The following is a 13,566-nucleotide window of genomic DNA, read 5'->3' on the forward strand; positions in this document are numbered from 1 at the left end:
GGGGCAGGGGTCCCTTGGAGATCCTGCAAGGTTGGTGTTTTATCAGTGTGGCGAAGTTTCCTCTGTGATTGCTTCTAGGCAGATGAGTTTTGCTGTAATCTGTGTTTCGTCTGGTGTCTGAGGTCGAGTGGTTGTATCTGCCCCAGCTGGGTTGATGGTCTCCTGTATTATGTCTATTTTTGCTTTCAGGTGGTTGGTGATTTTGTCAGTGTTTGTGCAGGGGTGATTTTTGCAGGAAGAGTTTTTTTTTTTTTTTTATTATTATTATTTTTTTTTTTTATCTCTGATTTTTGAAGAGTTCTTTCTGTGGATTGTTTGCCTATTTTATTCTTGTAGCGTAGTAGGTTTTTTTGGTTTCTTTGAGGACTGTTGCTTTGTACATTTTGAGTTGTCTTTGGTATTTTGTCTTTTCTGGTGTATTGTTTTCACTTTGCAATTGTTTTTTTTTAGTTCTTCTGTGAACCATTTTTCTGCTAGTTATTTTTGGTGTTGCTTTGAATGTTTTAGCTGGTGCTCATTGGTCAAGGGTCTTGGTGATCCAATTGTTGAGTGTGTCTTCTGTTGTATCGATGGGATCTCTTTCGCTTGGGACAGTTGCATCTAGAAGGTTTGTTATGGCCTCTAGGTCCAAGTTCTTACAGATTCTTTTCCAGGCCAGTAGGCAGGTTTGGGGTATGATGTAGAATGGTATCCAGTAGTGGTCACTCCACATCATTGGTGTAGGTGGCGCTGATGCACATACTCCTTCCCTGCAGAAAATGTGTATTCAGGGTGTGTCCGGCGTCGTGGGTGGATCTATTTGCTTGAACAGCAAGGTTTTCAGGAGTGCACAGAGTGAGTTTGCTGTGTACACATTTTCTTTTTCGAACCATATGTTGAAATCTCCCAGTATGACTAGGTTGTCGTGGTGGGTTGATAGCATGGTGGCCTCATCCGCTAGTTTTGTTGCAAAGCTGGGGAATGTAAGAAGGTGGTCTGTAGATCCCAATGAATACTGTATTGGATTGGTTGAGTTCTATCTTGATTAAGAGATATTCATAGTCTTCTGTGTTGGTTGTGATGATTTGAAATGCTCAGGTGTGTTTTTTGTGTATAATTGCGATTCCTCTTCAGTTTTATCTGTTGGCGTCAATTAATTTATAATTGTCGGGTATTGCTTCGTTCGCGATGGCTTTATAGTTTTCTGATAGCCGTTTCTGTAAGGAAGAGCATGTCTTTGCCTCCTTTGCTTAGGAGGTCATTGATTTCTGTTGAGTATTTTGCCATGGATCTGACGTTGATGAGGGTGCAGTGTAGGTTGCTTGATTTCCCTTTCGTGTTATTGTTAGTATTGTTTATTCTGACTCGTGTGTTGTTGTTTGGGGTTGTGTGCCAGGTGGGTTTTCAGAGGTTGAATCTTTTGGGTGGGGTGGTTCTTTATTGGTCAGTCTCTTTATCGAGAAGACTGATATGGTTTATGATGGGATTGGTTCATTTCGGTTCATTCTGGCTGGTAAATAGGGTAGCTACCCCTCTGTTGTTCCAGTTTTGGTGATATAGGAGGTGCAGAGTGTGATGGATTCCGATTGGTGCCTTGTTCTTGTTGGGGAATTGTCCATGGTGGAGACCTGGTTGGGATGGTTTATTAGTTGTCGCGTTCCGTTTAGTGCCCTGGTTGGGTGTGTACTCGTGACGCTTGTTGGCTGCCAGTTCGTTGTTGCTTGGCCATTTTTGTTTACCACGTTGTCGTATGTGGACAGGTAGCGAGCAATGTAGTCCGTCTTCGCTCTGTTATTTGAATGTCACCATGGGCCATCTCAGAGGTTTGTCGAGTTTTTCGGGGTTGTGGGATCATGCTGCTCGGTGCCTTCCTGAGTGATTTGGGTTTTTTCTTATTATTTCTGTTGTCTGTTCTGGCTTCTTTGTCTTTCTTGCGGCGAGGCATGATGTGTGGGTTGTGTTCCTTTGAGTGGGCGTCCATGTTCGAATGGTGTTTTTCCTGGTCTTTTGGGTTTAGTCTTTGCTGTTTGTGGTTTTTTTGTTGCTTGTATTTGGTAGGTTGTGGGTAGTTGAGACCTCGGTTGATGGGACTTTGTGGTTCAGTTTGTTTATTTTGTCTTGTTGTTTTTTTTATCCTGGAGCTCCTTTTGGTTATGGTTGTTGATTATTGGATAATGTTAAAGGTATTTATATCACGCACCTTCACCAATGGAATTGGTCCCCAGGCCCTTAGACGAATCTGCAAATAAAAAGGCAGGTTTGGTTAGTCGGGTGAAGAGGGAGTAGGAAAGTGAGAGAAGTGGTGTGCTGTGGGTGGCTTCAGTTCGGTTTTCACTGTGTGCTGAGCTTTGGTGTGAATATCGGGTTGATGCGAGATCTTATGTGCTGTTTGTTTGTTGTTGGTGTAGTGAAGTGCATGCGGTTTGCTGAGCGAGAAGAATGGTTGTGTGGATTTTCGGGTGAGTTAAGTATGCAGCCATTAGAGCATAGGTTTAGTGGGTTATATATCCTAGTTCTTGCAGATCTTCTATGTATCCAGCTGTCCTATAGGTAGGCATAATCCTTACTCATCCATCTAATTGTAAGAAGTGATTATGCGCAAAGCAAACAAGAATACTGTGTGAAGGAGTACATGCATATATTGGTGCAGTCAACATAGACATGTATTGATTGTGAGGGTGCTGGGTTCCTACTTTTGACTGGGATGGCAAAGGATTCTCACTAAGGGGGTACATGCTATGTCTAGGCCTCTTGCTTCCACTTTGACCCAACATAGTCTCAAGCTTTACCCTTGCCACAACGCGGAGGTGGGTGAGGGGGGGGTGGGGGGGGTCATTCAACATAAGTGCAACTAAGCAAAAGCGGAATGACAATCTGTATTGGTCTACATATCATCCTACAAACTCTGATGTTCTGAAGTAATCAGTAAGTCAACCCTCAAATCCTGAAGAACAAACGTGTGTCATGCCAATGCTCTTGAAGTAATCGGCATCCTCCCAGAATTATCAGGGACAAACGTGCAATCTCTTGAAGTGATCAGCAAGTCATCCTAAAAGCATCAGGAACAAAGAGTTTTCTAAAATGGGGATGACGTTAGCATATTCATCAAGTCATTCTAAGCTCATCTCCAAATCATCACTCACCATTCTGAGACATTTGTTGATGACTTTAACAGCTTGATGACGACTGATGATGTGGGAATTACTTCTAGTGTAGTTTGCTGATCATCAGATGACCCCAGGATGGTGTCTAAAGTCATCCTTTTTAGACCATGGTCGATGACTCTAGGATGGAGTCACCGGATGACTCCAGAATGATCCAGGAAGGTCTTCCTTTTTGACTTGGGAATTCCCAGCTCACTAAGTGCCCATTAGCATTTTAAAGACCCTCAGGCTGTGCCACATGCAAAGTAAATACCTGCACCACATAACCCTAGTTTTTAAATGTAAGAATGCTGGCTAGTCTGGGTAATGTGTCCCATGGGTTGATATGAAAAGAAGTCTTCAACATGTATGTGTGCTTGCACGGTTTATTCAAGTATGATTAATTCTGTGAAACCATGACTACTGTGGTGTGAAAACTATAGGGCATTATACATAGATGTCTGGTTGTCGTGTGTGAGGATTGAAATATTCAGGTACTAGTCCTGGCTTCAAGACTCGTCATATTGCACTATGGTACCTGTGTTCCTCCATTTATAGTTTTACAATTGTCAATAAAAGAAAGCACGGGGAGAAACCAGGAATGCCTATTGATAAGGCCACATTTTTCATAAGGAATAATCTGGAATCAAGGTAAAGGAGTGATTTCAAAATAATGCAGACGAGCATGAGGACAACGTTGGACTGAGAGTGCCGCTGCCGGGTACCCACCCGTACTGCGATTGATACGTTGCAGTGAGACTCGCACTATGTATAGCCTGCAGAAGTGTGTGCAGAACATTTTAGGGATATACTGCTTAATTCTTAGGTTTAAAAAAATATGTAATGTTTCCTCTTGTTTTGTAGGAAACATTACACATTTTTTAAACATAAGAATTACGCAATATATCTGGGGGGGGGAATAATGTTTTGAAATGTTCTATGTTTAAGCTTTTGTGGTGAAGTATTAGTCGAATGTATACTGCCTTGATATGTCCCTAACATCTATTTGTATTGATTTTTGACTGATAATGAAAATCTCAATAAACTTGAATAAAAAAAAGAAATGTGTATTCTCATGAATGCATCGGTTATATTCACTCATTGCACTGCTGCACATATTCATGTTCTATATTAAAACATTTTTTTTAAAAAAAACTGAAAATAAAACTGCTCCTCAATGTAATTTTTCTTATCTTTTCCCCTTAGTATTGCCCATTGCTTATTAGAGGAACGAACAAAGCAACGTGTCCTTATCATGTGACTTACGTTACATAAAATGTATCTCTGTTACCTAGGTTACATTCCATGCAGCCTATGTTTTAAGCCATACGAGATCCAATGCCCCCGCTCCCAGAGCATTACCCTGAGAATGAGGACGAGGAGAAGTAGCCAGCTCCTTCCAAATTACCCAGGCGGATTGCCGCTGAACAAATATGTTTTGGGGTGGGTGTTCGGTCGTTATGACACTGCATGGGAACTCGAAAACAATACCTACGTGTGGTGTGAGCATTTTAAGGGAGGAAGGTCTGAATCAGGATTATCATCTGGAATAATAAGCTTCTAAAGCCGAGGGTTTCACTAGTGTATGATCAATTGGGGGTTGGTTGAGCACTCAGAACTGTGGGTTGCAGCACCCTGGATCTCAGATCTCTGGTGCACTAGCGGCCAGTAGATAGAAGCTGGAAGGCCTGTGCTCGTGGTGCCTGTTCTGTGTATCCTGGTAGCTTGATTTAGTTTCTACTCCAATGGCTCTTGTGCTGCAATTTAGTATACAAAGAAGCTTCTTATTCCCAATCAGCTGAGTAGGTAGGTAGAGTCCACAAAATTTGTTGGTTTTTCATGGGTTTGTATTGTTTATTTCAATCAACTTCCTGATGAGTTTAATACAGTAAACTCTTGTGGTTTAATTTGCATGTGGTGCCGACACATGTTTCGACCATACAGGTCTTTATCAAGGCTGCCAAGATTTTGTAGGTCCATAAGTTATCACATATTGCATTTTTTTTTTGCATTTATTAGTGTGTAGTGCAGGGTGAGTGTGAATAACCATGGGGCGCATTGTGCCATACATTGTGAGGTTACATAGTATCCAAGTTATGTGTGAGGATCGTGGGTGTTTGTGAGATACCATATATGTATATATAAAGCATTCAGACAATAATATATTGAATAAGCATAATTCAATTCATATTAACCATTTGGTAAGTAGAACATTTACAGTAAGAGCAGTTTGGAAAAGCGAAATGAGGAAGGGTTGTTGAAAGAGTTAGTCTGGTCAGAAAATGAGTGGTTGTAAGTCAAAATGGAAATTAGGGTTGTGGGTTGAGAGGTGTAGCACACCTGGTTGGTGTCTGTCCATACTGGGATTGTGGATTCGGGGGGGACTTAGGGGGGGGGGGTGGGGAAATAGGTTGGAAGCTCGGGGTGTCCTGGGTTCGTTCAGTGGGTCATGAACCACCCATGCTCCAGTTGTGGAATCAGAAAATACAATATTAAGGCTTTCACACCATGCAAAAGGAAAATACACCGACACGGGCTTGTAAAGATTCCCAGAATCTTTATTACAAAACTGAACAGTTACAAAACAAAGTACACAAATCTATTTGGCCGTCAATACATCAGAGACCACCAGCAGGGTTCAATGTGAGCAGTGAGCAGGATTTGCTAGCTGCACATCAGCGTATTTATACAGTTTGTTATAACGATGTCCAGACTCCTACAAGTTAATCATGTACTGGGCTAGGGGCGCCAGGTTCGTTCCTAATTTACATATCTCGTGCATGCGGTTTACTTTTCAACATACTTGCTAACAAACACTATTATTCTCTAGGTTTAACTTTACACATCGCTTTAATACAGGTCATTCAGATGTTTCACATATCGTGTTTAGATAGCGTTACTGTTCTCATATACTTGTAGGTTAACATCGCCGATTCAAGTAATCCCATGATCCCGAGGTCAACAAAGGACAAGTTCTACATGACCCTAACATGTAGCCTGAAGGCAGGTTGGACATTAACTCTCCTACAGAGGTTGGAGAGGTTAAAGCAAGAACAAGAGAACACAAGACGGCCATTTTAGGCCACAGGGTGACTTTGTACAATAAACTAAAACGGCGGCTTTAACCTAAAATGGAGGCTTGATTCACTTTAAGGTCACGACCTTGCAATACAGATTTCCTCGCAAAGCGACTGGGCATAGGCCAACATATAAAATGAGGACGAAACAATATTATATCAGTTTTAACACAGTTGGTTGTCCATGTTGGTACCTGCAAGTTGCGAGGTGACACAATTTAGTGTTGAGGTGCTGTTGGGGCCTGGATGGCTTGAGGATTATTGTTGATGGGGCATTGGTGGAGGTTAAGTCCGTGGTAGAGCTTGTGGTGTGCTGGAGTCGGTGTGAGAAAGGCTCAGGTGCCCTGGGACCCCTCTTGCTATCTCTCAGGTAGAGAGGCGTACGTTGGTGCTGGAGGTGACTATTTCACACAGAGTGCCCGTTGGTGTTGGAGGGTTGAGGTTGTCAGGTCTGCTCATGGGGGGTGCCAAGAGATTGGAAAATTGGCGCTGTTTGCACAGAAAGGATGTGGTCAGTGGTGCCTTGTGCCTAGGGGCATGCACAGCTCCTGCAGCCTCATGGAGGGGGAGACGGGAAGAGGAGATCTGTTGGTGCCAGAACGTTGGAGTGGAAGTGCATTGGGCGGTGTGCCTGGGATATATGGGCACGCGGTTATGATGAGGGTTGTGTTCCCATGCAGAGAGGGAGTGGGTGATTGGTGCCAGGGGGCATGCAGTGCTCGAGCAGGATCTCGGAGGCAGGGTGTGGGAGGGGGCCAGTGGGCACAAGAAGGTTGTTGGGATGTGCTGGGTGCGCACCTGGGGGTGGGGGGGAGGGGCGAACAGTGAGTTGTGATTCCGGGTGCATGCAAAGCAGGTGGCCCGTGTGGGAGCATGGTTATGGGGGGGCCTGCTTGGCTGTTTCTTACCTATATAATGCTCCCTGTCTGTCTGTCAGTGTTGCTCTTCTGGTTAACAGAGAGACCCGCGTGACAAGTATCAGTGTAAATAGCAAAGGGCCAGGGACTGGCCTCAATAATTCTCAAGCCATCCAGGCCCCAACAGCACCTCAACACTAAATTGTGTCACCTTGCAACTACCAACATGGACTTACACTCTTTCAATAACCCTTCCTTCCTTATTTCTCTTTCCAAACTGCTCTTACTGTAAATGTTCTACTTACCAAATGGTTAATATGAATTGAATTATGCTTATTCGATATATTATTGTCTGAACGCTTTATATATGGTATCTCACAAACACCCACGATCCTCACACATAACTTGGATACTATGTCACCTCACAATGTATGGTACAATGCGCCCCATGATTATTCATACTCACCCTGCATTACACACTAATAAATGCAAATAAAATTCAATATTTGATAACTTATGGACCGACAAAATCTTAGCAGCCTTGATAAAGACCTGCATGGTCGAAACACGTGTCAGCATCACATGCTAAACAATGCAAATCAAACCACAAGAGTTTTGTGTATTAAACTCCTCAGGAAATCGATTGAACTAAACAATAATAACACTTGAAAAAGCAACAAATTTTTTGGACTCTACCTACCCAACTGAATGGGAATAAAACGCTTTTTTGTGTACTAAATTACAGCACAAGTGCCATTGGAGTAGAAACTAATCCAAGCTACCAGGTTTCACTAGTGTATGCTTCTGTTTTAATCATGCATCATATATTCGCTGCGCAGTTGGTAGAAAAGAAGCCAAGCAAAATATCCACGTATAATGTCCAATCATGTGCTCTACTGCCCATTGTCAAAGAAAATCATTTCAACTCTCAAATTTGATAGCAACATTTAACAGATTTATTTCATTGCAATCCGTGCTTTAAATAGGCGGGTCCTACCCGGCCCTCAGTACCTGCACTTCTTATTTATGTGTATTTGAGTATCTGCACTTCTCAACGCCAGAAAGAGAGTACTGGTACTCAATGCACTTGCACAGCCGAATGCCACAAGGCCTAGTAGGACCAAGACTGCGTATTACTGTCTGACATTGTTTTTATTTCCCCTGTTCCCTTCCAATTTAGCCTTGTTGCAATATGAAACATAATTCTGTCTTATAAAGCACCTTACAAATGCTCAATAAAATAAACAATGTGGTGTTTCCCTTTCAAGAACATGTATTGCCCCTTAAGGATGTTTCGTGACAAGGTTATGACTGACTGGAAATAAAAGAAGCTTCCGCACGCACATGCTTTAGAACGTTGGCAGACTCCATGTAATGGCACTGTGTCTCTGTATCTAATTTTGTTGGGACTGCAGGGCTACACCTTGTGATCACAGTCCTGCAGCCCTGCTGGTCTGGGCGCCCCCAAACCAACAACCATAACCTGAGTGCCCCCAAGCCACTGTCCCTCTATGTGATCGCAGAGCAGCTGCTTGTCCGGGAGCCCACGGCAGCTGAGGTCTTGCTGTGTGACCACAGCCATCAGGGTGATCCCATCAACAGTAATTGTGTGTTGGTCTGTGAGCCAGCTCATAACTGTGTATGCTGGGTATCCCACCTGTGTGATCACTGGTCCAGTCATGACACTCAACTATGTTGCAAAGTGAAAATGAAAGCATTTCATTTAAATGTATGCGATCACAACTTAAAAGACTGAGCATCCCGAGCTTTGCTGGGGAAAGCAGCGCCCTCTTCCCTCCTCTCTCCACCACCCACAGTGTCCATAATGTCTCATTCAGGACCCACACTGCTGAACAAAAGGAGGGACAAACGTGCATCTACTGTGCTCTCAGTACACTAGGTGCAGAACACTGTTTTGCTACGCGGGCTTCACCTATTCCTAATGGTGTTCTTTGATGGAGTAGGAATTGATTTGGAAAGCCTAGGAAATTACTTATTAAAGATGTTTCATTGTTATTAGCAGTGCCTATTCTAATATTTAAATGTTTAAGTAATTGGAGTTGCGATGGTACATTTTCGATTGAAAACTCACACAGCACCAGCATAGTTGCCAACATGCCCTTTCCAATCTGTAGGTGCTTATCCCGTCCTGGTTTTTTCTTTGCATTCTGAGACTTGTAGCTCTACTTTTGCCGTGATAAAACTTTGACTGCAAGGTTGGAAGTGTATCAGGGACTGGGGAGTGCGAGTTATGAATTGGCAGTATGACCAGAATATGAAGTATGCACTTGACTGGGAGAGCAAGAGGTTAGGCAAAGTAAGTTGTAATGGAGAATTGATGAAACGTGATGGGTGTTGGTGTGTGTGGGGGATGGGAGAACACAGAAGGGAATATTTTCACCATTTCAAGTGATGATGAGCATTAAAGTTAACATTGTAAAATGAGTATGAACTTCAAGCAAAAGATTAGAATAAAAGAAATATTGCTCTATCAAGCTTGGGGCATCTGAGAGTCATTGCATCTGTCGCACCACGACGCAGTGTCGTGTTCACAACAAAAAATGCTTCTGTGAAAGAGGGATATGATCCTAGATTAAACACAATAATCTAGTTCTAGTATTTGAACCACAACATATATTGTGCAAAATTACAGAACTAAATATCAGTGGCTGTTGTGTAAAAACACAGATAAGTCAGAAATGATTTTTAAGTATAAAAAAGTAATTTACACTAGAAAAGAAAACACTTAGAATGTGCACAACTGACATGTGAAACAATAGATAATTTGCGCCCGGTCCATATTTACTCTTAACATTTGTAACAGCACTAGATTTAAAATGTTTAGCTGCAAATGCTGCTGGCTGCATTGGAAAGTGAGGGATTCCTTGGTTGTGTTTTTCCGTGAACATGGCCTCTAGGGATGCCACATAATACGAAAGAACGTTGGCCCCAGAGTTACCCTGAATAGATCATAGGAATGGAGCTTTCAATGCACACTGGTGATTGGACGATTTTAAATGGTGAAAATCTGCTTGACATGTCATTTTCCATATAAAAAGCACTGATTTACTTAGGCAGAAGATTAATAATTCAACAGACTTTACAGGCATCATTTGCTGCCCTGTGTAGCAATACAGCCAGATTTAGCAGTTAAGTATTTCTGTGCATAGCGCTGCACCCACCATTTTTGAAGTTTATATTACACTTTATTGTCTCATATTTTTGACTTTAAGTCAATCAGTCATTTTGCACCTTTCGATACACAAGTGTTGAAAAGATTGTAAGTTGTCAATTTGTTTGAAATCATATATTGTGATGTAAAAAAAGAAATTACCTTGGCAAAAGAAGTACTTTCAAAGAAGTGGCAGGAAACATTTGCCACCCTGTGGCTGTACAACCTCGACAGCATGATTATTTCTGAGTGCTGTGATGAATCCAATTGTGTCATCACTCCTTTCCTGGTGCTGACCTCTCCCCATGTGGTCAGGAGATGGCAGCCACTACCTGATCCTGGCACTGGGGTGGCTATATGAGGGAGGATTACATGGGGGAGACAACCTCTGGTTCAGTAGCAGGGCGCCATCGACCAAGGCATAGAATTCCCCTTCCTCTCTTGAGAGTACCCCATCCATAGCCATTGCCTTAATGACATGTTTGCGAACACTCCTTCATCCAGTTAGGAAAAACATGGCAAATCTTTTCTGTAACTACAAGGATACTGAGACGAGGAACGCAGAGCGGAAATGACCAGGAGTGCAGGCTGCGCTCTAGTTGTTCAACATGCATACATGAAGCTGGGAAATAGTGTCCACAGCTGAGTGTGGCATGTCGTTCCTGGAAGGAGAAAATGTTTCTCTCGGTTGGAACCGGGAGACAATGGGGCTGCAGGAGCTGCCATGGAGCCATCCAGCTCAGGAAGGTGGAAGAAGAAGGTCATCGGCGAGAGAAGAGAGGCTGCAGGAACCAAGGGCTCCTGGATATTGTGAGAAACCTGATGGCATTCTCCCAAGTAAACTCTGGGAATCCCTTATTCAGGTGACCAGGGAAGAACTGGCCCTCTTGGATCCCAACCCAAGGGGTAGACGAACAAGGGAGTATCTCCTTGGTAAGGGAACCCAGGTTTATGCTCAGGGCAATACCCTAGGTGAGACACGGTATTATACTGAGGAAGAAGAGAGGATCCCAAACCCCATTACACCCACAAAATATATCTCCCAGAATCCTGGTTACCCTGTTTTATACCTGAATAACCCTGGAAATTATTTTCCACTTCCCTCTATTTAGTATTCCCCAAAACCCCAGTCTGCTTTAACAAAACACTGCCGTTCCCACGACCCCCTCTGTTCATTTCCAATCCCAGCTATTCCCGTTTGCTTTACGAACCCTACCAATTCCATCCCTCTGATTATCATTTTCTGAACTCCCAATCGAATGGGACCAACTACTCCCATTCCCACAAACCCTCCTACTCATTTCACAAACCCCTCCCTTCCGAGATCACCACAAACCTTAGGACGAAGAATGTGATTCCTCAAAACACCTTTTCTTCATCCTGCCCAGTAAGATACTTAGACTTTACCCCCCACATTTTCCGACACAAAGGGCCTCATGACCCTGGCGGAATGGGCTAACGGGTGCCGCACATGGATGCGGAGCCGTTAAACCCATTCCGCGGGACCTGGTAAGGACGCCTGGTAAAACCAGGAATCGTTACTGGGTCCTGCGAGGGGACCAGGGAGCTAACAACGGGCTGGTCGTAATCGGCCCGTTGTTAGCTCCCTGCACCCATTCCCATTGAGCCCTATGGGGGCGGTCCGGGCCCAGGTTCCCTGAGGGAGGAATTACCAGGCCCTCCAAACTCGGAATGGCCCGGTAATTCCCCATTCACGGAACCCGGACCCGGTTTTGGAGGCAGCCAAAGCCGTAATGAGGCCCAAACACCTCACATGTCCCAACACAAGGGTCAGGCAGAGTCAGACAAATGACAGGAATCACGCAAACCTGGCAGCCCTTTCTCTTCTGCACAGTGTTAAAAGGTGGAGCACAAGAGCACACGAGAAGCAAGGCAGACCGCAGGGCGAGACAGCTAATCCAACCTGGCAATTCAAGAGGAGGAGAAGGTGGCAAAAAGCGAAGGGTCAACAAGGAGAGAAGCGACCTTGCCCTTTCTGATCCATACCTGTGGAACCTCCTTGCAAGGAATTGTAAGACCGCAGACAATAGCTAATGTGTATAGCGGCAGATGACAATGGTACACGGAGCATGTCTACACTGATGGGCAGGACAGAGAGAGATGCCTGCTACCGTGGGACCATCCTTGACTCCAGATACCAGAGAAACCAAGCAGTTCATCATAGTCATTGAGTCGAGGGGAGAGCTCATAAGAGACTGAACTGTGTTGAAGGAAAGTTGCAAGGTAGCAAATTAAGGGAAGTTCAAAGAACTGTTTACGTTAAGGGAAAACCAGTTGCAGTGGGGTCAGGCACCACGTGGGTGCCCGCTCGACACCATTCTGGTGAATCCTGCATTTTGGAACTACCGATACCAAAAGGCCTTGGGAAGGTCTTCAGCAGAAGGTCAAAGTGGTCATACAGGGGTCCTGCAAAATCATCTCTACACTCAAAAGTCTTTGACCAACAAAGTAGTGAGAGCGAAGGAAGAACTGTGTGTGAAAGGCAGTAGTGAACCTGATGGAGGGTGGCTCAGAAGTGTCCTCAAAGAGTTGTTTAAAAAGACATTAAGACCTGTGAATACAACAGGGCCAAGTGTTATTGAATTGAGAGACGCCATAGTGGACCAGACAGAGGGAGGAGAACAGTCAACAAGGGTCTGAACCCGGCCGAGGGGGATCATAGGGGTGAAAAGTCATCACCCAAAGACTGGGGAATATAAAAAGAGAAAACATGTGAGAAAGAGCCACAGTGAACCTGACAGGGGGAGACGCCATAGTGAACCCGACAGAGGAAGGTAAACAGTCAAAAGAGGTCGGAGCCCAGCCGAGGGGGATTCTAGGGTGAAATATCACCAACCAAAGACTGGTGAATATAAAAGAGAAAGTGAGCAAATGAGAGCCATGGAGATCCCGACTGAGGGAGGCTAAGAATCGATAGGGGCCCACGTCCAGAAGAGGGGGACCCAGGGGTAAACCACTATCACCCTAACTACCATATTGAAAGGAACTTTAAATTGTTGTGTGAGAATCAAGAGGGGTCTGCGCCCAGAAGAGGGAGACCCAGGGATGAAACACTATCACCCTAACTACCATTTTGAAAGGAACTTTAAGTTGTGCAATACATCAGGTCCTCAATGGAAAGAGACTTTTTGTGCCAAGAGACTCAACCATCGAAGAGCCTGATAATTGAAAGCGTAACTGTCAGCTCATGCTGGGGAAAACTGGAGCGTGTGCTGTGCTCAGAAGTGCCACCTTATCCTGTGCTCAAAACATGGGGAAGGGAGACCCCTGGCTAGCACATCCAGATTTGTGAACACTTCTTTTCTTTATTGGAAACC

At 44.1% G+C, this 13,566-nt stretch overlaps 1 long non-coding RNA gene across 2 annotated transcripts in view; it reads left to right on the top strand.

The window, feature by feature from the left end:
* LOC138504057 (uncharacterized) overlaps positions 1 to 13,566 on the top strand; it is a 73,172-nt gene that overhangs the window by 35,328 nt on the left and 24,278 nt on the right. The window lies entirely within an intron of this gene.

This window comes from Ambystoma mexicanum, chromosome 11, assembly GCF_040938575.1.
Source record: "Ambystoma mexicanum isolate Mex_15411 chromosome 11, UKY_AmexF1_1, whole genome shotgun sequence".
Classification (NCBI taxonomy): Eukaryota; Metazoa; Chordata; class Amphibia; order Caudata; family Ambystomatidae; genus Ambystoma; species Ambystoma mexicanum.